The sequence below is a fragment of the Ambystoma mexicanum genome, chromosome 4p (genome assembly GCF_040938575.1).
Source record: "Ambystoma mexicanum isolate Mex_15411 chromosome 4p, UKY_AmexF1_1, whole genome shotgun sequence".
Taxonomy (NCBI): domain Eukaryota; kingdom Metazoa; phylum Chordata; class Amphibia; order Caudata; family Ambystomatidae; genus Ambystoma; species Ambystoma mexicanum.
Genome location: NC_090927.1, coordinates 617,185,171 through 617,203,371, shown reverse-complemented (window position 1 = coordinate 617,203,371; position 18,201 = coordinate 617,185,171). Strand labels below are relative to the sequence as shown.

The window sequence follows — 18,201 nt, the reverse complement described above, 5'->3', positions numbered from 1 at the left end:
AAAATGCATGGAGTCAGTTGTGCGCATGCGTGCGGGTGTTCTGCAGACAGTGTTCCTGTTCCCGAACTAATTAAAAGTGTGACACACTTGTAGTAGACAGTTGTGGACAGGCGCGATGTTCGTAGGAGCCAAGGGTGTGATACGCCTGCGCGGGGGTGTTCTACGGACAGTGTTCAGGTCCCCAAACAAAATAAATGTGCATCACAACTTTGCAGACAGGCAGACGGGATATGTGTTCTACGGACATATTAATTCTGGTTGCGGACAATGCGAAGAGGGGGAATCTTCTTGGGACACCTTAATTTGAATAGTTACGACATGCAGATGGATTTAAAGTTCTACCGACACCCCCATTTTGACTACAAACAGTACAAACAGGTACAGTGTCCTTAGGACATCCCCCATTACGGTTAATTGCAGACAGGCATTTGAGGCAGCTTTGAGGCAGGGAGCTGGGCAGCATTCAAAGCAATGCAGTTGAAACAGGATTGGTTGAGGAGCTGAGTCAGTTTGAGACAATGGCCCTCATTATGACCCTGGAGTCAGTTTGAGACAATGGCCCTCATTACGACCCTGGCGTTGGACCATGGTCCATGCCAGTAACTTACCGACTCCGCCATGGCGGAATGGGGAATTACCGCCCCATTCTGAGGTTGGCGGGGCGGTAATTCCCCATGCCGCCATGGCCCTTCCCCATTCCCATTTTTGCCCCATAGGGCTCAATGGGAATGGGGAAGGCGCTAAGTACTTAGCACCAAGGTCCCTTTGCGGGTTGGTTCTTAACGCCTGCAAAAAGCAGGCGTTAAAATCTCCAACCCGCAAAGGGACCTCGTAATCAGGCGTTAAGGGGTTAACAGCGCCGCCACATTTTACGGCACTGTTAACCCCTTAGCGCTAGGGTTGTAATGAGGGACAATGTTACTGCTGTGTCGAGTCAATACATCATGCAATGCCTTTCAGGAGTTTAAGGCGAGATTTGAATCAGGCCATTTGTAACCATAATATGAGGCTTACTACAAAGAAATGGAAATAGCCAGTCATAAGGTTTTACAATATCATTTATTTCAGCCTGGACTGGGGTCTCAGCACCCCACGATGCATGTGTACAGACACTGTTGCGGGAGAGAGCCCCGAACAACTAAAGTCACATACATATATACTAAACAGAATCACATTTGAAACACTTGACCAGCCCCCTCGTGTGATAGGGTCCATAGGTTGATGACCTTTCCACATAGCTAATGTTACTAAAGCAACAAGTCTGCATTTTCCCCGTCCTCCTATTGACAATTTACTGTCTGGAAGCAGGCCAAAACAGTGCGTGGGGGCATATCGCGTTCCGTGGTACAAGGTAACATTTGCTGTATATCTTATCTGTATTTCTCCTGGAGCCTAAGGTCAGTCTGCTCTAAATCCTGGGAATAGGGTTTTCCTCTAGAGGAGCACATAGTAACTGCACATTATTAATTTGTTTTTGATTTTGATTATTTCTTGTGCGCACCAAGCAGACTGAACTCCATTCGGGCTAGCTGAGGAACGCTGTTTTCGCCCATACTTCTTTGGCTCACTTATTACAATGTATAGTTCAGTGGAGAAAAACATGGTTGAGACAGGCGGGCACCTAACTTATAGATTAGCAATGCTTCCACAGAGACTTCAAGGTTCTACAGTGTAAGACAAACAAAGCGCTCAGGAGAATGTGCATTCCTGCATAGTAATTAGCAAGGAGTTCATGTCGCGGCCTTCCACCGCATTCAGAGTGAGGAAGGCAGGATGAGCAGGGAATTGAACTGAACATTGCATCCAAGATGGTGAATGAAACAAAAATGGCAGCGTGGCCACCATTAGTGAGGCAGTAAGTTTGTAACATGATGGAAATGTGCTTAGGCCAATATGCATACCTATGAGACACTCAAACTCTATTTTCACAAACAAAGGTCCGGTTTATTCAATGAGGTCCTCGAAGAAGCAGAAAATCCTATTCTTCCACAACATTGAGCCAGTGTTTGGCCCAAAGCAGTGATGAGTGCTGCTAGTGTGGTGTGTGAAGCAGTTCAAAGTCATGGAGAACAAAAAGCAGTGGTTAGAAGCTACTTAACAGGAATCTCGATACTCTTGGCCTTCTTGTTGCTGGAAGTCAATTTAAGGGGTTGCAGGTTAAGGCTACACTGTCCTTCAAAGTCCAGAGGGTTAGGCTGGTAACTGCAAGGGTTCCTTCACATCTAGTGAAGAGCCTTGTTCCAGTGCCTGCCACCCTTGAGCAACATAGGCTTCCCCCAATGTACCTAAGGGATAGTTAGGGAGCAGAGATTTCCTCTACCTTAGATAGCACCTGTTACCACCTCTACGGCAGAGGACTTTGAAATGGACTGAACTCCCAAATGGTATTCTTCATGGTGTCCGGAACAGATTCAAGGAAAGAGTGGGTGGCCACTTACTTATAAAGCTAAAAGGTCACAGCAGTTTAGACAGATGCAACCCTGCTGGAAAGGGTCAAATCCCTGTTGCGGCAACCAGTGACCCCTGCCTTCTTGTATCATATCCAGAGTGCCTTGGTAATCAGGAAATGGAGGAGAAATGAAGGAAAGGGTGCTTGACAGAAAAGGGATATGGTGGAGTCCTTTCTTAGGCCCTGTGTCTTCTCACTGGCTACCCTAACTCTGCACCCTATCCAATCCTGCTCTTCAAAGTCCCTTTTGGTGTGTCACTTGTTAGGCTGGCCTTTGTTATGTGAGGGCCTCTTGAGGGTCCTGGAGATGTCCTCAAAATGTATCATATAACTGAAGGGAGGCATTACCCTTCCTCCTGGGGGATAGAAGGAGACTAGCATCCTGGCTAACATCTAACTTGGGGCTGTACTGACAGCAAAGCTCCCATGAACACACATTAACCCCACATAAGCTGCTCTGGTCTCACAGGGTTGACATTTGTGTAGTATCAAATCAGTGTGGCTTTAATAGCGTGTGCTCTTATAAATCACTATACCATAGCCAGGTATAGCTGATTCTTAAAGTTGACCCTGCCATAAAACGGATAAGACAACATCTACTACATTTTAGATCAGAGGTGCAGACATTACATTTGGATGACAGCAGCTGTGAGGATAGAATGTGGATACATTTGAACCTTCCATGGGACACAGTTGTCAGGAGACTGGTGCAGTAAGGGTACATGTTTGCACTGTGCTTTTGGCATTGAAAAACAGACTGGCAAAGTTCCTTCTTACTGCGCTAGACACCATTAAATATACCCAATGGATCAATAACCCTACACATAGAGATGGCCACAGCATTGATTGGGTTCTTACCCATCAGCTTAAGGTTACTGACCCAGCCTGTCTACCATGTCTTTGGTCAGATCATTGCATAGCCAACTACACTGTCTGTCTTCCAGATACTCCTGTGTGCCTGGACAAAAAGCCTAGAATTGTAAAAACACGCTGTAATTTCAGGAATGTTACTCCTTCCAAGTGTGTCGCACTTCCTCAATCGTAATTGCTGCCACCTGACTCCCTGGATAACATAACATCCTTAGTTTCCAATCTGTCTTACCCTATCTCCAGTGTAATTGAGTTGCTAGCCCCAGAAGAAATCAAGGTCATCAATCATGAGACTGTACAAAACTGGTTCAACAACAATATCCTTATATCTAGACTATTGAAACACACTAGGGAGGAAATGGTGGGGGAAACTATCATCTGTAACTCTTGCTTACTTCATAAATGCAGTAAATAACTACAAACATGTTATTGAGGAAGAACAATCTAAACACTTCAATACAGAAATATGCAATGAAAATCGTCTTGATCACCTAAAAGCCATTTGCACAAAACAACAATCTGTCTCTCATACTATCTTGCAAGGAACGGTGATACGTGCTGCCCCTACTTGCAGTCTATTAACAGCTGTGTTCCAGTTTAAGCCATGTTCTGATACTGTGATAATTGAGATAGTCAATAACCTGAATCCCACATCCTGCAGGGGCGGTACATGCTCTGCAGATATCATTAAGGAATCTATTGTATTCCTGAGCCCCTTGATCACTAAAAGGATTAATTTATACTTTAGTGAAGGTGTGGTTCCTTGATATGATATGGCATTTATAATGTGCCTATACACAAGTTTAAGTGCATACTACAAGTGTTGGTTCTGGTAGGGGACTGTTGGGATACAGAACCAGCCCCTGAGTGCAGGGTGGCCAGGGGGGCAGTGTAGGTGTGAAACTGGTGCAGAGAACCTGGGCCCAAGATCAGAGGGTAGCCAGGTGACCAGTGCAGTCACAGTTTCTGCCAGGAGTTCAGCAGGGGAAAGGCAGAGAGAAAGCAGAAGCAAAGAGGAAGGTCTTGAGTTGGTTCTCCTCAAGTTTCAGAGAGGCAGGGAGGCTGTTCCAGAGGGAGGCCAGTGCCGAAGAAAGAGATCTACCACCAACTGTTGTTTGGATAAGCGACTGACCCTGAGGGAGTTGGAGGCAGATGAGCAAAGAACTCGAGAAGGAAGATATTTGTGAAGAAAGAGTTGAAGGTATTGAGGCCCCAGAAGGCCTTGTGGACAATGCAGAGGGTTTTGAACTTAATCCTGGCAGCCACTGGGAGACAGTGCAGAGATTTCAGTCCTGGAGAGATACGATCCCTGTGCTTGAGGCCAAGGACAAGTCTTGCTGTTTTGTTTTGGATGAGTTGCAGAGGGTGGAGAGTAGAGGCAGGCAGATTTAGAAAGAGGCTGTTGCAGTAGTCCAGCCTAGAGAGAACCAGTGCTCTGGAGACAGTGAGCTTCTGGGGGAAGGAGAGGAAAGGAAGAATACTTCTGAAGAGGTGCAGCTGGTAGTGTGACTTCTTAGTAACATCAGAGATGTGAGCAGAGAAGGAGAGTGTGGTGTCGAAGAAGACCCCAAGGTTTTTAGCCTCACAGGTGGGAGCAGGAAGAGGGGCAGGAGAGGCCGGCGAGAGAGAGACAGGAAAGGAGGGAGCAGGTGTGCCGATGAGGAGAATCTCAGTCTTACTGGCATTAAGGCAGAGGTCATTGGTGGCACACCACTCCTGGATACAGACAGACAGTCAGAAATGAGAGAAGGAGAGAGGTGGCAGAAGGGAGCCTGAAAATGAGCTGAGTGTCACCTGCATAGCACTGAAAGTAAGGGCAGAGAGTGGAACTGCAGTGGTCAAGAAGTGCCAGGTATTGCTTGAACAGCCAGTGAGAGAGGTTAGACCCCTGGGGAACACCACAGGTAGACATAGAGATAGAGGAGAGGAAGGACCCAAGTTGGACCTGGGAGGCTCGTTCGGAGAGGAAAGACGTAAATCAAGCAAGGACCTGATCAGTGATACCCAGGTTATCACGGACATGGTTGAGCAGGATGGTATGGTTGACCATATCAAAGGAAGAAGAGATATCAGGTAGGATCAGGACACGAGGAGTATGATATGATATGATATGGCATTTATAATTCACCTATACATAAGTGCTTCAAGGTGCAAAGAGGCAAGGAAGGGAGAACAGAGGGATGGCAGAGACAACGATCTTACTAGGCCAGGTGACATTGAGATTGCGCAAGTGCAGGGGAGGAGGGAAAGGGAAAAGTGTGACTGGAAAGGTGAGGGGGCAGTGCAGTGCATAGGATAACAGTAAAACAAACAAAAACCAATAAATACAATAAATAAGAAGTGCAGCTAATTGGTGGCAAGTGCAGGTGTAAGTGCAGACACCTTCCACTCTTAACAATGTATGGATAGCCACGTATCTGAAAAAGAGCTCACTGGATCCTACTGTAGCCAAGAATTATTGAACCATTACTAATTTTCCATTCCTGCTCAAGATCTTGAACAAAGTGGCCTACTTGCAATTGCAGGATTTACTGGAAAAAAATATCATATGTGTCCATCAGTCCGATTTAGAGCACAGCAAGGGAGAAAGCTCTCCTGGACCTTAAGACCACATGTTCAGTATAGTGGAAAAAGGTCACTCGTCACTGTTGATGCTGTTGGATCTCTCGGCGGCTTTCGACCTGGTCGACCATTTCATTCTTGTCGACAACCTGAAGTGTCTGTTGTGTTGCTCCAATGGGGCATCAGATTGGATAGCATCCTTTCTTTGTCCTGTGGTCTCGAGAGTAGTAGTGGAGGATGTGCAATCTTCTCCTAGTTTCATCAATGCAGGAGTCCGACAGGGCTCCTGCACCTCACCAACCCTCTTTAATATCTATAAAAGATCTCTGCTAGACTTATTGGACCATCTGGGTAACCGATACACCAACTACACAGACAGTACTCAAGGGATCTTTAGCTATCTGGCAACTATGCCCAGGATTCTGAGATGCTTAACAGCATGTTTGCAGTGATAAAGTCATGGATGTTGTTGAATTCTTTGGCACTGAATGGCGACAAGACAGAGCTCCTGGTCTTGGCCACGGGTCAGTGTCTCATAAAACTTGATGCCTTCTATAGAAGTATCAACATTGCTTAAAACCAAGTTGCAGTGTCAGACTGCGTCAAATCATTGGGAGTTCATCTGGATGCAGAACTGAACATGAAGGCCCATGTATCCTATACTCGCTCTTCTGGTTATTTGGTCAGGTTATTGAACCAAATCAGACCTTATCTAACCCTTGAAACAGATCCATTCTTGCCTCTGCCCTGGTCAATTAAAGACTTGGTTATTGCAACAACCTGTAATCAAGAACAACACAGGCTAATGCTCCATCCCTACAGACAGCCCAGAATGGTGCAGTGAAAGCAGTTTTCGGGCTGCATAGACAAGACCATGGCACATAGTCTAGAAGGGCCCTACATTGGTTACCTGTTAAACATAGGATACTACACAAGATCCTATCTCTAACCTATAAGTGCTGGACAATGACCACACCTTTGTACTTGACAAAACAACAGATCATTGATCTCCCTTCCTGTTCTCTGTGGTCCAGGTATGGCCATAAACTCAAACAACCTTGGTTCAACTTGTCAAAGTTCTGTGGTAATAGCTTTCCAGTGCAGGCTCCTAATGAATAAAATGTGCTTCCATTGGCAATGAGAGCGGCCAATTCCCTTTCTGTTTTCAAGAGGGTGGTCAAAACATACCTATTCAATCAGTAAGCATGTTTCTTGCTGGTGTCCCGGGTCTTTTGATTTTGTCTGTTTTCTGTCTTGTTACTCTTTTGTTGTTATATGTGCGCCCTGACGCCCATGGGCATGTCATGCGTACTAAGAAATTAAATAAATAGATAAATAGAGCTCCATTAAACAGGAGGTCTAAACACAGACCACTATTTCAAATACATAATTACTGGTATCATTTAAATATTAATCCAAATAAAATAGCAGGGCTTCCACACACTAGCCAGATGGCATTCTGTCACACAGTGGGGCAGTCTTTCTCTGTCCTTCAGAAGTTAAGGGGACTTGGGTTAATGAGGTTAATGACTACTCACTCAGATCTGGTAGGTCTGAAACTCAGAAAAGTTCATCCACCTCAGGTTCTGTTTACTTGCCAGCAGGTAACCCTGGGATCACTAAATCCGGCAGCAATGCAATAGGTTTCTGGACTTTGGATGTGGACTTGGCGTTACCAGGGTGTGCAGTATTTTTCTTTTTGCAGATTGAATAACCCCTGGGCCCATACCCTCAAGTGCAACTCCCCTTGATGTGTCTTTGTTCCTAGATCTTGTGACAAAGATGATTATCTCTGGTTCAGGAAGTTAATTTCCTAACACTCAATTTGAATTGTGTCTTTCACAAAAACAGTACTAAGCAGTCTCTCCTCTTCATCTAAACTCCACCATTGCCAGTGGACATCAACTGTGGCTGTCAGACCACCAAGCTAAACTGCCTGAAACTACTAGAATGTTCTGGTCTTCTTGTGCCCTCTGTCATTGAACAGAGGTTGACACATTGAACATCGAGGGAGTGATACCTTTGGCCCAAATAAGCATTTCTTCAGCAAGCAGTTGGCGGTGTGGCTGCTGCAGCTTGTTCAGTGACCAGCAGTGAGTCACTGGTGCAGGAGGAGCCTCAGCATCCTGTGGAAGAATGATTGCTCTCAATCCCAGTATAGCCAGTTCAGGGGAATGGGCCAGATGTGTAGACATGAGAGTCACCTGCAGTTGGCTCTTGATGTTTTTAGACTGAAGAAGTGAATAAATGGAAGTTGTTTTCTGTATGATTCAAGGTTATGGTAGCAGAGGCATGTGTAGGGTGGGGAAAGCAACACTGACACAATGTTTAAGATTTACAGGAGCTATTTTTAATTGAAAAAGGTTGACTGATCATGCGGAAATAATAATGGTGGAAGTCTTATGTGGAGGGAGTATTAATGAAACATTTTTTAGCTAGGTGGTGATGAATGATTTTTTGGCGGGTGCACTTTGAGAAATGCCCCTAAAGTTATTGGTTTTATGTGTGGCAAAAACCTGGGACATTTAGAAATGTCCATAGATTATTGAGTTATGCACTATTTGACTGTGTGATTTTTGATTGCGTCATGAAGAGGAAAGGAGACTGATTGCTAAAAAGGAAACAAGAGGGTGTTTTAGATAACTAAAAATAGGAGAGGTCCGGGAGTTGGAAATAAAGAAATATTGCACTGCAATGGTAGCATGAAGTGTAAATGCATGCAAGTTTAAAAAAGTGCCTTGAATACATTTGGAATATAGTAGACAAGTTCTGTGCAGGGGAGAAATGTTTCTAGTGCTGTATATTGTGTCTGTAAAATGTGTGGACATTTTGTAGACAACATTGGAAATATGTTTAGAATCACTCAAGTTGAGGGAAATGTAGCTGAAATTCAAAATGTATTTTTTTGTGCAAAATGTGACAAAAAACAGACCAAGGTACTAGTAGATGTTATTTGAAATAGGCACAGTGGATGTTTATGATCAATGATAAAAATTAATGAGAAGAAACATTGTTTTGACAAGAAGTTTTGAGATACATGACAAAACTGGAAAAATATTGAATTTAGCTCACAGAAGCGGTAAAGCTTTGAAGGAAGTGCTTGCAAGCTGTACCAATATGGGCAGGCATTCATGTAGATGCATTGACATGGGAGAGGATGTAAATTTGTATGCACACACTCATGCACACATGCAAGCATGCACATATATGCACATGTGCACACATGATTTTATGAAAGTGCAAGCAATCATTACATCACAGACAATACATCCTTGCACGCATGCACAAACCCACACACACCGGATGTTTTTGTATTTTTAAAATGTGAGAACAGGAACAGTAATTATATTTTTCTGTGGTCATAAGCAAAGACTGTTTGAAGTAGATATGAAAATGGTTTGGAAACAAGTGGGAGTAGCAGTGAGTTTGCCAGAAAAGACTACATATTCAGGAGTAATAGGAAAGTCCCACCCACAAACAAGTGAGTGCATCACTGGCAAATAATTAAGTGCTAAGCAGGCTTTGTAATCAACAGCTTACACCCATGGAGATATGACAGATCGCACATTGTAAGCAGGATGGACACATTTAAAACATGAGAGGCTTGTTCTGCCTCATGCATAGAGCCTTGTCTATGGACAGGTTGATTTAAAATAGAGACTAAAATGGTGAGAGTCACATGAGATGGGACAGGATATGTTGAATAAGGAGAGGGAAACCTTCCATGAGGAGAAGGAAGGCAATGCATGTGGCCCTGAAGGGAGTTTTTCAATTGATAAGGAAGTAAGATGGTTGGATAAAGACCTACCCAAATCACAGGCTCAGAATCATTGACACGGCTAGATCGACATAGTGGGTGACCCTATGGTGAGAGGGGGACTCACCACCTTATGTGAGAAGGTTAAGGTTGCTACCTGGAAAAAGGTGGTGTGGAACCTTTGTCTCTGCTATGGACAGACAGATGAGAGAGGACCAAAATACGCCTGAATTACAGAAAGGAGGAGCCAGGCCACAGTATATACCTTGACCACATATGGATAAGGATAATTTAAGGGGTAAAAATACTGAGTCCAATTTCTGATGCTGGGAAATGGATACGTGAGTTTACAAAAAATAACAGAAAAGACACATTAGGTATAGGAGACAGTAAAGGTCTTCTAACCATTATCCTTAGGGAGAGAACAGGCGATGTTTGGTCAATAGTAAGACACTCGAGTGTCACTATTCAGAACATGGCTCATGATGGAGAAAAATTTAATAATTGCAGAGCAGTAGTTTGGAAAGCGCTTAGAGTGTTGTGTCCAGACACGTCAGATATGGGAGTTATAATGATGTCAAGGGTTGCCAGAGCTAGTACAGAATCAGCTCAGGAAGTTAGTGAGTATGGAAGCAAAGCCATGGTCAGAAATACAGCTGACCCTTGAGTATTATTGCAGATTTTTGCAAGAGAAGAATCCGCAGAACGTTGATGTTTAGGAAGGTAAGGAAGCGAAATTAGTGTAAAATAAATTGTCAAAATACACCATAAAAGGGGCGATGTTGACTAGTGGGGAAGGGTCAGGTTCAGAGCAGACTATAAGGTTTACCACAGGTGAACAACCAAAGGCAGTTTGATAAAGGTAAAAATTGATTCATGCCACGGGGTAGGGGAGGCTTCAGAGGTAGAGGCTTCCTGGATAATCAGGTACATTTCCAGAATAGTCAAAGTGGATTTTTAAACATTCAGAATGATAATCAAAGCATGCAGGGAAGGCAAGTTAGGAGAACACCTCTATGTTGGACATATGGAATGACAGGACACATTGTACACATGTGTAGAAGTCAAAGGTTTGTGCAAAACTGGCCATTCTAAAGAGGTGGGACCGCATACCAGCCTGCATGCATTCAAAAAAGTGGAGAGTTTTTTTTTTTTTTTTTTAAAAGGATCAGACATTGTATGAGACGTAAGCCCTGGGAGCACAGCAGGTACAGCAGCTTAGGAAAAGTGCTAAATAAATGTATTGCATAGAACAAGAGCAGTGTGCCCTGATACAGACTCAGTAATATGCAAACATGGAATAAATAGTGACACATAGGAGTGAAGGTGTCATTAAGAATGGAAGAATTGCTTTTGCAAGGACAAGGTTATGCATGCGCTCATAGTGGGAAAGCCTCAGAGGGCGACTTGTTGTGTTCAGAATTGTTAGTGGCACTAAGCTTCAAGGAGTGCCGAAAATTAATATGGCAAAGGGAGAACAATTTTCATTCTAGTGGTAGACAGTATGTCCATACAGCGAAGACACAAAAGTGTTGAATGGTTATTAGAACAATTGAGGATTGTTGTTGAATACTATAAACACAGTCTTCTTGCTTAGTGTTGAATTAATAGTTGTGCAGGAGAGTGTGTTATGATGAGTTTTGTTACATTTGTCATAGGCACCTGTCGATTCTTTGAGAACGGGATTGGATCATACGAGCCTAAACATGATGATTTTGTTTAGGTGATTAAGGGAAAGTGGGTTTTGTTTTAGGAATGTACCATTTAAATATGGGTGAATAGTGGCATGTAGAGGACAAGAGGGCATATGAGACGTTCCTGGTCGAAACCAGAGGTTTTTATTGTTGTAATGAAAGCACAGGATTGCAGATAGCTGTGTGACCTAGTGAAAAAGTGGTGAGAGTGTTTGATGAATTTAGTCTCAGACCACGGATATTTATGAACAAAGAGGGGGACAGTTGACCCCCATAAAATTAGAAACAGCCATAGTATAAGGGAACATGGCAAATGATCAAGGAATGAATAATAAAAATGGACCACAGAGGACAGTGATGGTTCTCAAGAGAAAAGTCCAGGTTCATTAAAAATCACTAATGATGACATATTTAGATAGGCTTTACAGAAAGATGAAGTGGTGTTTCTTTAGGAACATCATGCACTAAAAAGAAAGGAAAGGAAACATTTTATTACATATGACAATAATATAGCATCATTCAGTATATTTTAAGGAAGACTTGGAGAGAGTGTTAAAATGTCAGGTGGTCTTTGGGCATTTTTGGCATGGGTCCAGAAAAATAAATTAGGAGAAGATAAAATAAATGTTATTTTTTTAAAACAATATGGGACTAAAGAGCTCAGGTTAAATAACTAAATAAAAAAATAAACAAAAAAACAAATGCATGAACGGAAATATAAATGAAGAAATGATTGGATGGATGGATACTAGAGTAACAGGGGCATACAATAAGCAAAATAATCTCATTTGGGAAATAAACAGCACCAATGAAGATTAATGGCCAAAATTGAAAAAGTTGCGTAGTACAAGAAAAAAGAATTATGGGATTAACAAGGAACCAAAAAGGGGTATGGTTGACCAAAATTGGGTTAACCGTACAAGAAAGATTTTGTACAGTGCCAATTCAAGAGAACATACAAGGGTGAGTACAAATCAAATTATTTGAAAGTACTTGATGGTGTTGGTTTATATTTTTTAGATGAAAACCATGGACCTTCAGTGAAGATTGGAGAAATGTCGGCATGGCCTTAATAGGGAAAGAGACAGTATATCATGATACAAGTAAGTGTTAGTGAATAGGGAGAATAGGGAGAAAAAAAAGAGGTAAGTACTGGTTCACACCACAGGGTGATCATTATTAGGAGTAAGAGGATGCAGGTGAGTAACAGAAAAAGAGGCAGATAGAGACATAGTGTTTCAATTGTGTTGCCATTTTTCCCCAAGATAGGTGCAAATAGGTGCAAACAGAGTAGCATATAGATGCAAGCATGGCCATCTCAGACAAATGCAAGACATAGAAGATATCAAATAAAAGGTGGTTAACCTTTTTTCAATTTTTGATAAACTTGCAGGATGCCAATGTGGGTAGATTTGGCGAACATATACAAATTGTTTAGAATAGGCAAACAATGTAGTTCCATGATAAAATGGGAAGCCACATAGTAAGATTTGGTGCCATATTCTAGAATAACAGGGGTAGTCTAGATTAGTGTATTGGTGTAAGGAGGAGATAATGCAGAGTGAGATGTTTATTGTGTCTCAAACAGGATAGAAATACAGCACAGAAGGGAAATGACTACAGTCCAACGTGATTGGAAGGAGGATTATGAAGGAAAAAACAAGAAGCACTTGCAGCAAAGCAGGAAGCACTTGCAGCAAAGCAAGAAGCACTTGCAGCAAGGCAGAAAGAACATGCAGCAAAGCAGAATGAAGCATTTACAGTAGAGGAGACGAAGACCATTCAGCTGAGCTTGGAAAAAACAAGAACATGTTCAAATGTGTATAGGCCCAAAGAAAATTATTATGATTATTATGTACACCAACATGTAAGAGACAGCCTATGAGTTAAATGGGCTAAAAATTGTGTGAAATGATTGTAAGAAAAAAAAAAGTTGTTATCAGCAAGGAGAAAGGGGTTGGGTTAGGAATAGACGTGATCCCCTTGCCAGTCCTCAAATGACTTTTGTCTCTATTTCGATATTCTACAGACAACACGGATACCTGCCAGCAATGTCCTCTTCTGCTATGGATGCGCCTAGGAGATGGAGAAGACAATGACATGTCTTTTTAAATGCTGTTTTTTAAATTTGTTGTTTGTCATTTAATATTTTTAGCACCTCTACATCTGAGAATGTCGATGTAGAGGGAAAATGAGAAAGTCTCCTGAAGGGACAAATCATTTGTGTAAAAAGAAGCCCATAAGACATAAGGGCAGAAATAAGACAGGCAAATGTATTTATTGCCTAAATAATAGACACAGCTGAATATGCTTATAGTAAGTAAACTAGGTCCCAGCAATCAGACATCATGTAGTAAGAGAAAAGTAAATGTGTATGAAAAGCAGAGAGGATTAGTAGCTTTGGTGTATAAAGAACCGAAACAAATGCTGACATTTTTTCTAGGAGGCAGGAATGTTCAAAAAGTAAGATAATGCTGTTTGTTTAGAAGGCAGGGATGTGACAAACACATACGAGTTGATGAAAAGGTTTGGGTTGAAAGGAAAAATGTTGTTGATGGACATACCTATTTTTCAAAGGAAACCCATTCAGCTTTCTGTTACAGGTGGACAGCGAGGGTCCTATATAACTCAGAAAATTGGCAGCACACCAGTTTAAGAGCAGAGAGAAGGATCAAGGGACCTAACCGGATGCCCATGCACAAATGATTCTGCTGTGCAGTTTTGACAGCAGACAAACTTTCTTTGAAAACTTCCCATATCCTTGAGTACCCAAGATGTGGCTGAATGTCCCCCTATGTTCATACAGTCATGAAAAAGACATTCAAAAATGAAAAACAATGGACAAAAGTGGCCTATGCATTGAAAGGTCCAGACATTTGCCATAAGACAACAAAAAAAAAACAGATTCAGGCGATCTAAGGAGTCCAAGCCAAGATGAGTCGGATGGAAGATATAACGACAAACAATGAATAAAGAAGAAAAAAGAAAAGGGCACTTGTAAAAAATGCAGATGGGGAAGACAATGGGGAACCAGGGAATGTTGTGAAATTGGAGTGGCGGAAAGAATGTGGAGTATGAGCCACACATGGATATTTTGTAAAGAAACATGCTGGTGGGTTACCTCGAAGAAAGACCCTCCGTCAAATCATCATAGTGGCTGTAAAAAATTTTGAGGCCTATAGTTAGTATAGGGTTCATTAGGTAATGGGGATGGGATTCAAATAAAAGTAAACAAAGCTAGTCTTTAGGGACACAAACATGTTTAGACTAGGAGGGTATAATGTGTTATTACTGACGTTGTAGAAATGTTTTAGGATACCTCTCAGATTGAAATAAATAGTTGCACAAGAAAGAATGATTAGGACAGAGATGTATAGGTACACTGAAAATTGAGGAGGGGGGATGATCATTGCATTACCTCACTTTTTAAAAGAGTATATAAGAAGCTGAAAACTGAGGGGATTTGGAAGTTCCAGATTTTTCTTCAGAATGCTGTATGATGTGTCCTGTTATGCCGCAAAAATAAACAGATGACTTTTGAACACCAATCTGAGTGTCTTGATGTGATTCAGCCTCCCTTTCCTGATCCCGGGGTGCCAGGACCCACAGAAGGTGTTGTTACCTTCTGTACAAATCAAACTTGTGGGATGTAGAAAATGTGAGACACTTCTTTCAGCACACCCCTGCATACAAAGACATTCAGAAGACTGATTTCCCCACATTCTAGGAGAATAAGGACTTTTTTGTGAGTAGAACAGAACAAGAATAGCTCTGTATCATCCTTGGACAATGATGTTAGTCATCAGAGAGAGCAGTGAAATATGTCTGTCCATGTCTCCATAGAAGACATTCTACATAAAGCATTGTGGACATTTAGAAAAAAAGTTGGTCAATTATCACTCTTGGTGTAAATGTTACATTTGTGTGTAGCATGTATTTAATTTTGGCAATATTTGTCTGAAATGCAATGCTAATAAACTACCTTGTATTCTGCTGTATTATAGTTTAGGTGATGGAGCTGTGTAGTGGGTTCTCCTGATAGCACCTTGTGTACCTGTGGTATTATACAAGAACAGCAACTTTAACTACCTGTAAACGAAGACGCTATCATTTTCTACAAGAGATTACAGCTAGATGTATCACTTCAAATACTGTTGTTACAACATTGTTCATGTAATTTTAAAAAGGGCACTATATGTGCTGTGGTGGGGGAGGAACCTAGAAGAGGAGACACGTACCACCCACACTCAAGCACAAAGAGAGACTAGTGTCAATCTACTCATTGGCTGGACCTTATTAGTTTTCGCTGATTCCCTGAAGCATATGTATATTTTTCCTTGTGTTAAGTGTACACGGTACTGTGGTGTGTGTTGATGTGTGGGTGTCTCTGTGTGTGTATGTGTGTGGCATTAGCATGCAATGACTTATGCATAATTTAACATGTATAATGTTTTAGAGTTGTGGTAGGAGATTAGCGCTAATATATAATGTTGCTTGATTAAATGTTCACACCCAAGCTTAATATAAATTATGAACAATTGTAATGTAGGTATGAAGTGAATAGTTCATGATCTGGTTTCTTGAGTTTAAGATGCATGTAAATGAAATATTATTATAGGAATGTTATTTCATCAACTTTGTGTTGCAGAGAGGGGCTTCTTGTCCTGTATAGGCAGGTTCAGACTGGTCTATATGGCAATAGGCCTGTGACCGAACGAAAAACCCAAAACACTGTTGTGGGCCAGTTTTTTTGGTCTAAGTTGGCCAGTTTGATGAGTTACTTCACTATGCGGTTAATAGTTTTGAGCAGTTTTGCTGAATGAATATTCTTTAAAATCCAAGGTTTGTATCACATTTTATCCCAAAAACACCCCTTTGGTACTATTCAAACAGTATCAAAAGGAATGAATTGCAATTTTCAACTGTGGACCACTTTTTCATTGGTCCCCGAGACAATGTTATGGTCCAGTCCGATCTAGTGTATAGGAGTTAATACAGGTTGTTGGTAAATACAGATCTGATAGCTAGATTATATTGAGGGTATTTAGCTCCTTTGTTAGTGGAAGAGAGACGTTGTACTACCTGTGATGTACATTAGATTTGTGGGAGAACATGTCTGTGGAAAACAACACATTCAATGAGATGAATGTTTACGGCTGTAGAGCCCAGTGCGGTTTGTCAACAAATGCATGCTTCCTGGTTATAATGCTAGAGCGTTGTGTGCAGGCCATCTGCTGGCACCTTTAGGGATGTGTCATATCACTGACATCTGTTTTGTTGAGGTGTGTGCCAACTACTATGCTGGAGTTAAAGGGAAAATTTAGAACGTGGTCATTGCTGTCCATAACTGCCTGTGGTGAGTGCTAACTATCTCCAAAAGTATTCCTGAATTGTGTATGTGTTTGGTATTCAATAAGCTATCAGTCCAGATCACCTTTGTAATACCTTGGATTGTGCTGCTGGGACATCTTTGTCGGTGGGTAATAATGAGGCTGCAAGTTCATTTCCGCTGTATTGAAACTAGATGCATATCCATGTGATTTTTGATCTGTGTGTTCTTGTGTTGTGTGCATAGTTGTGGCATGAAATTGGTGCAGTGTGTGAAGCAGTGAGTCCTGTGTTGCCGTGAGAAGAGGCTGCCACTGCTGTTTGTGCCTGGAATGCATCATCCTATTTACAAAGTTCCTGGAAAGTCTACATTCTACTTCTTGCAAAAATATTTTTTGTTTGTTTACATAAACACCACACATGCACAGAGCGCTGCACGGTGTGCGAAGCAGTGTGTCCTGTGTTGCTCTGAGGGGAGGCTGTCACTGTTGTTTGTGCCTGGGTTGTATCAGCCTATCTACAAAGTCCCTGGAACTCCAGTCCACTTTCTACTTCTTGCAATTTTTTTATTTTTTTTTACATAAACACTGCGCATGCTCGGAGTGCGAAGCAGTGTGTCCTGTGTCCAGTGCCCAGTGAACAGCGTGCGGGTGACTCTGTATTAAGGGTAAGCCCAAACATCTCACTTGGAGACCAATTACTGTGCTGCCTTTTGTATTTTGAGGATGCTTGCCCAATCTCTATAAGCAAACTGAATAAGCGACGTGTGACGTCAACAGTGTGAATGAGACATCCCACAACCAAGGATATCAAGAAAGAACCACAAAGTTAGTTGTTAGTTTAAGAAACGTTTGTTGTTCGGTGACCCTTGGAGAAGACTAAGATCATGCAGTTTCGTCCAGCCAAGAAGTCCATCAAGAGAGGTTTCTGGGTGGAATCCAGCTTGAAATTGTGCAATATTACACCTATTTAGGCACTTTAATCACCAGTCAAAGAGGTTTCTCGTGCTTACCAACAGCTACTGCAAGACAAAACCATTACTTCTATCCATCAGGCGACACTTATTCAAGCCAAGTTTGGCAAATTCACCATCGTTCCAGCATTGGCTTACTAACGACAAAAGACTACACCTATTCTCCTTTACGCATCTGAGTCAAAACCAACTTCATCAAAAGAGTTTTGGTCAAGGCTTGTGGCAAATACTGGCGAAAAATTCTGCAGCTTCCACCCTCGACACCAGTAGCACTGATTCGTAATGAATTAGGTTTGATTTCCTTGTTTGCTCGGTACATGTGGCAGCTGGTTGCTCTTTTTAGCAAATGACTGATAGCCTTTCAAACTTGTTCTGTGCTGGTTATATTATCCGATGTTGTCCTCTCTTCGACTGACTCATTTATCTCAAAGTGACGGATGTTAGTCACCCATGCCCTTGAACTTGCAGATGTTTCTCTAATCACTCTGGTTCAAAATCCTAATCAAGTCAAGACAAAACTCTTCCAGAGAGACTGGATCGACACTAGAATATCATGTAGTAGTATCGA

General features: G+C 42.0%; 1 protein-coding gene across 5 annotated transcripts in view; it reads left to right on the top strand.

Annotated features, from left to right (window-relative positions):
* Nucleotides 1-18,201, top strand: part of KHDRBS2 (KH RNA binding domain containing, signal transduction associated 2) — a 2,055,883-nt gene that overhangs the window by 1,894,101 nt on the left and 143,581 nt on the right. Inside the window, exon 14 of one of the 5 annotated variants that reach the window (XR_011260415.1) lies at nt 13,936-14,869. The exons of the other annotated variants lie outside the window; for them this stretch is intronic. The gene's annotated coding sequence lies outside the window, so the exon portion shown is untranslated. Of the gene's footprint in view, nt 1-13,935; nt 14,870-18,201 lie in introns of those variants that run through there. 5 annotated transcript variants of the gene reach the window in all.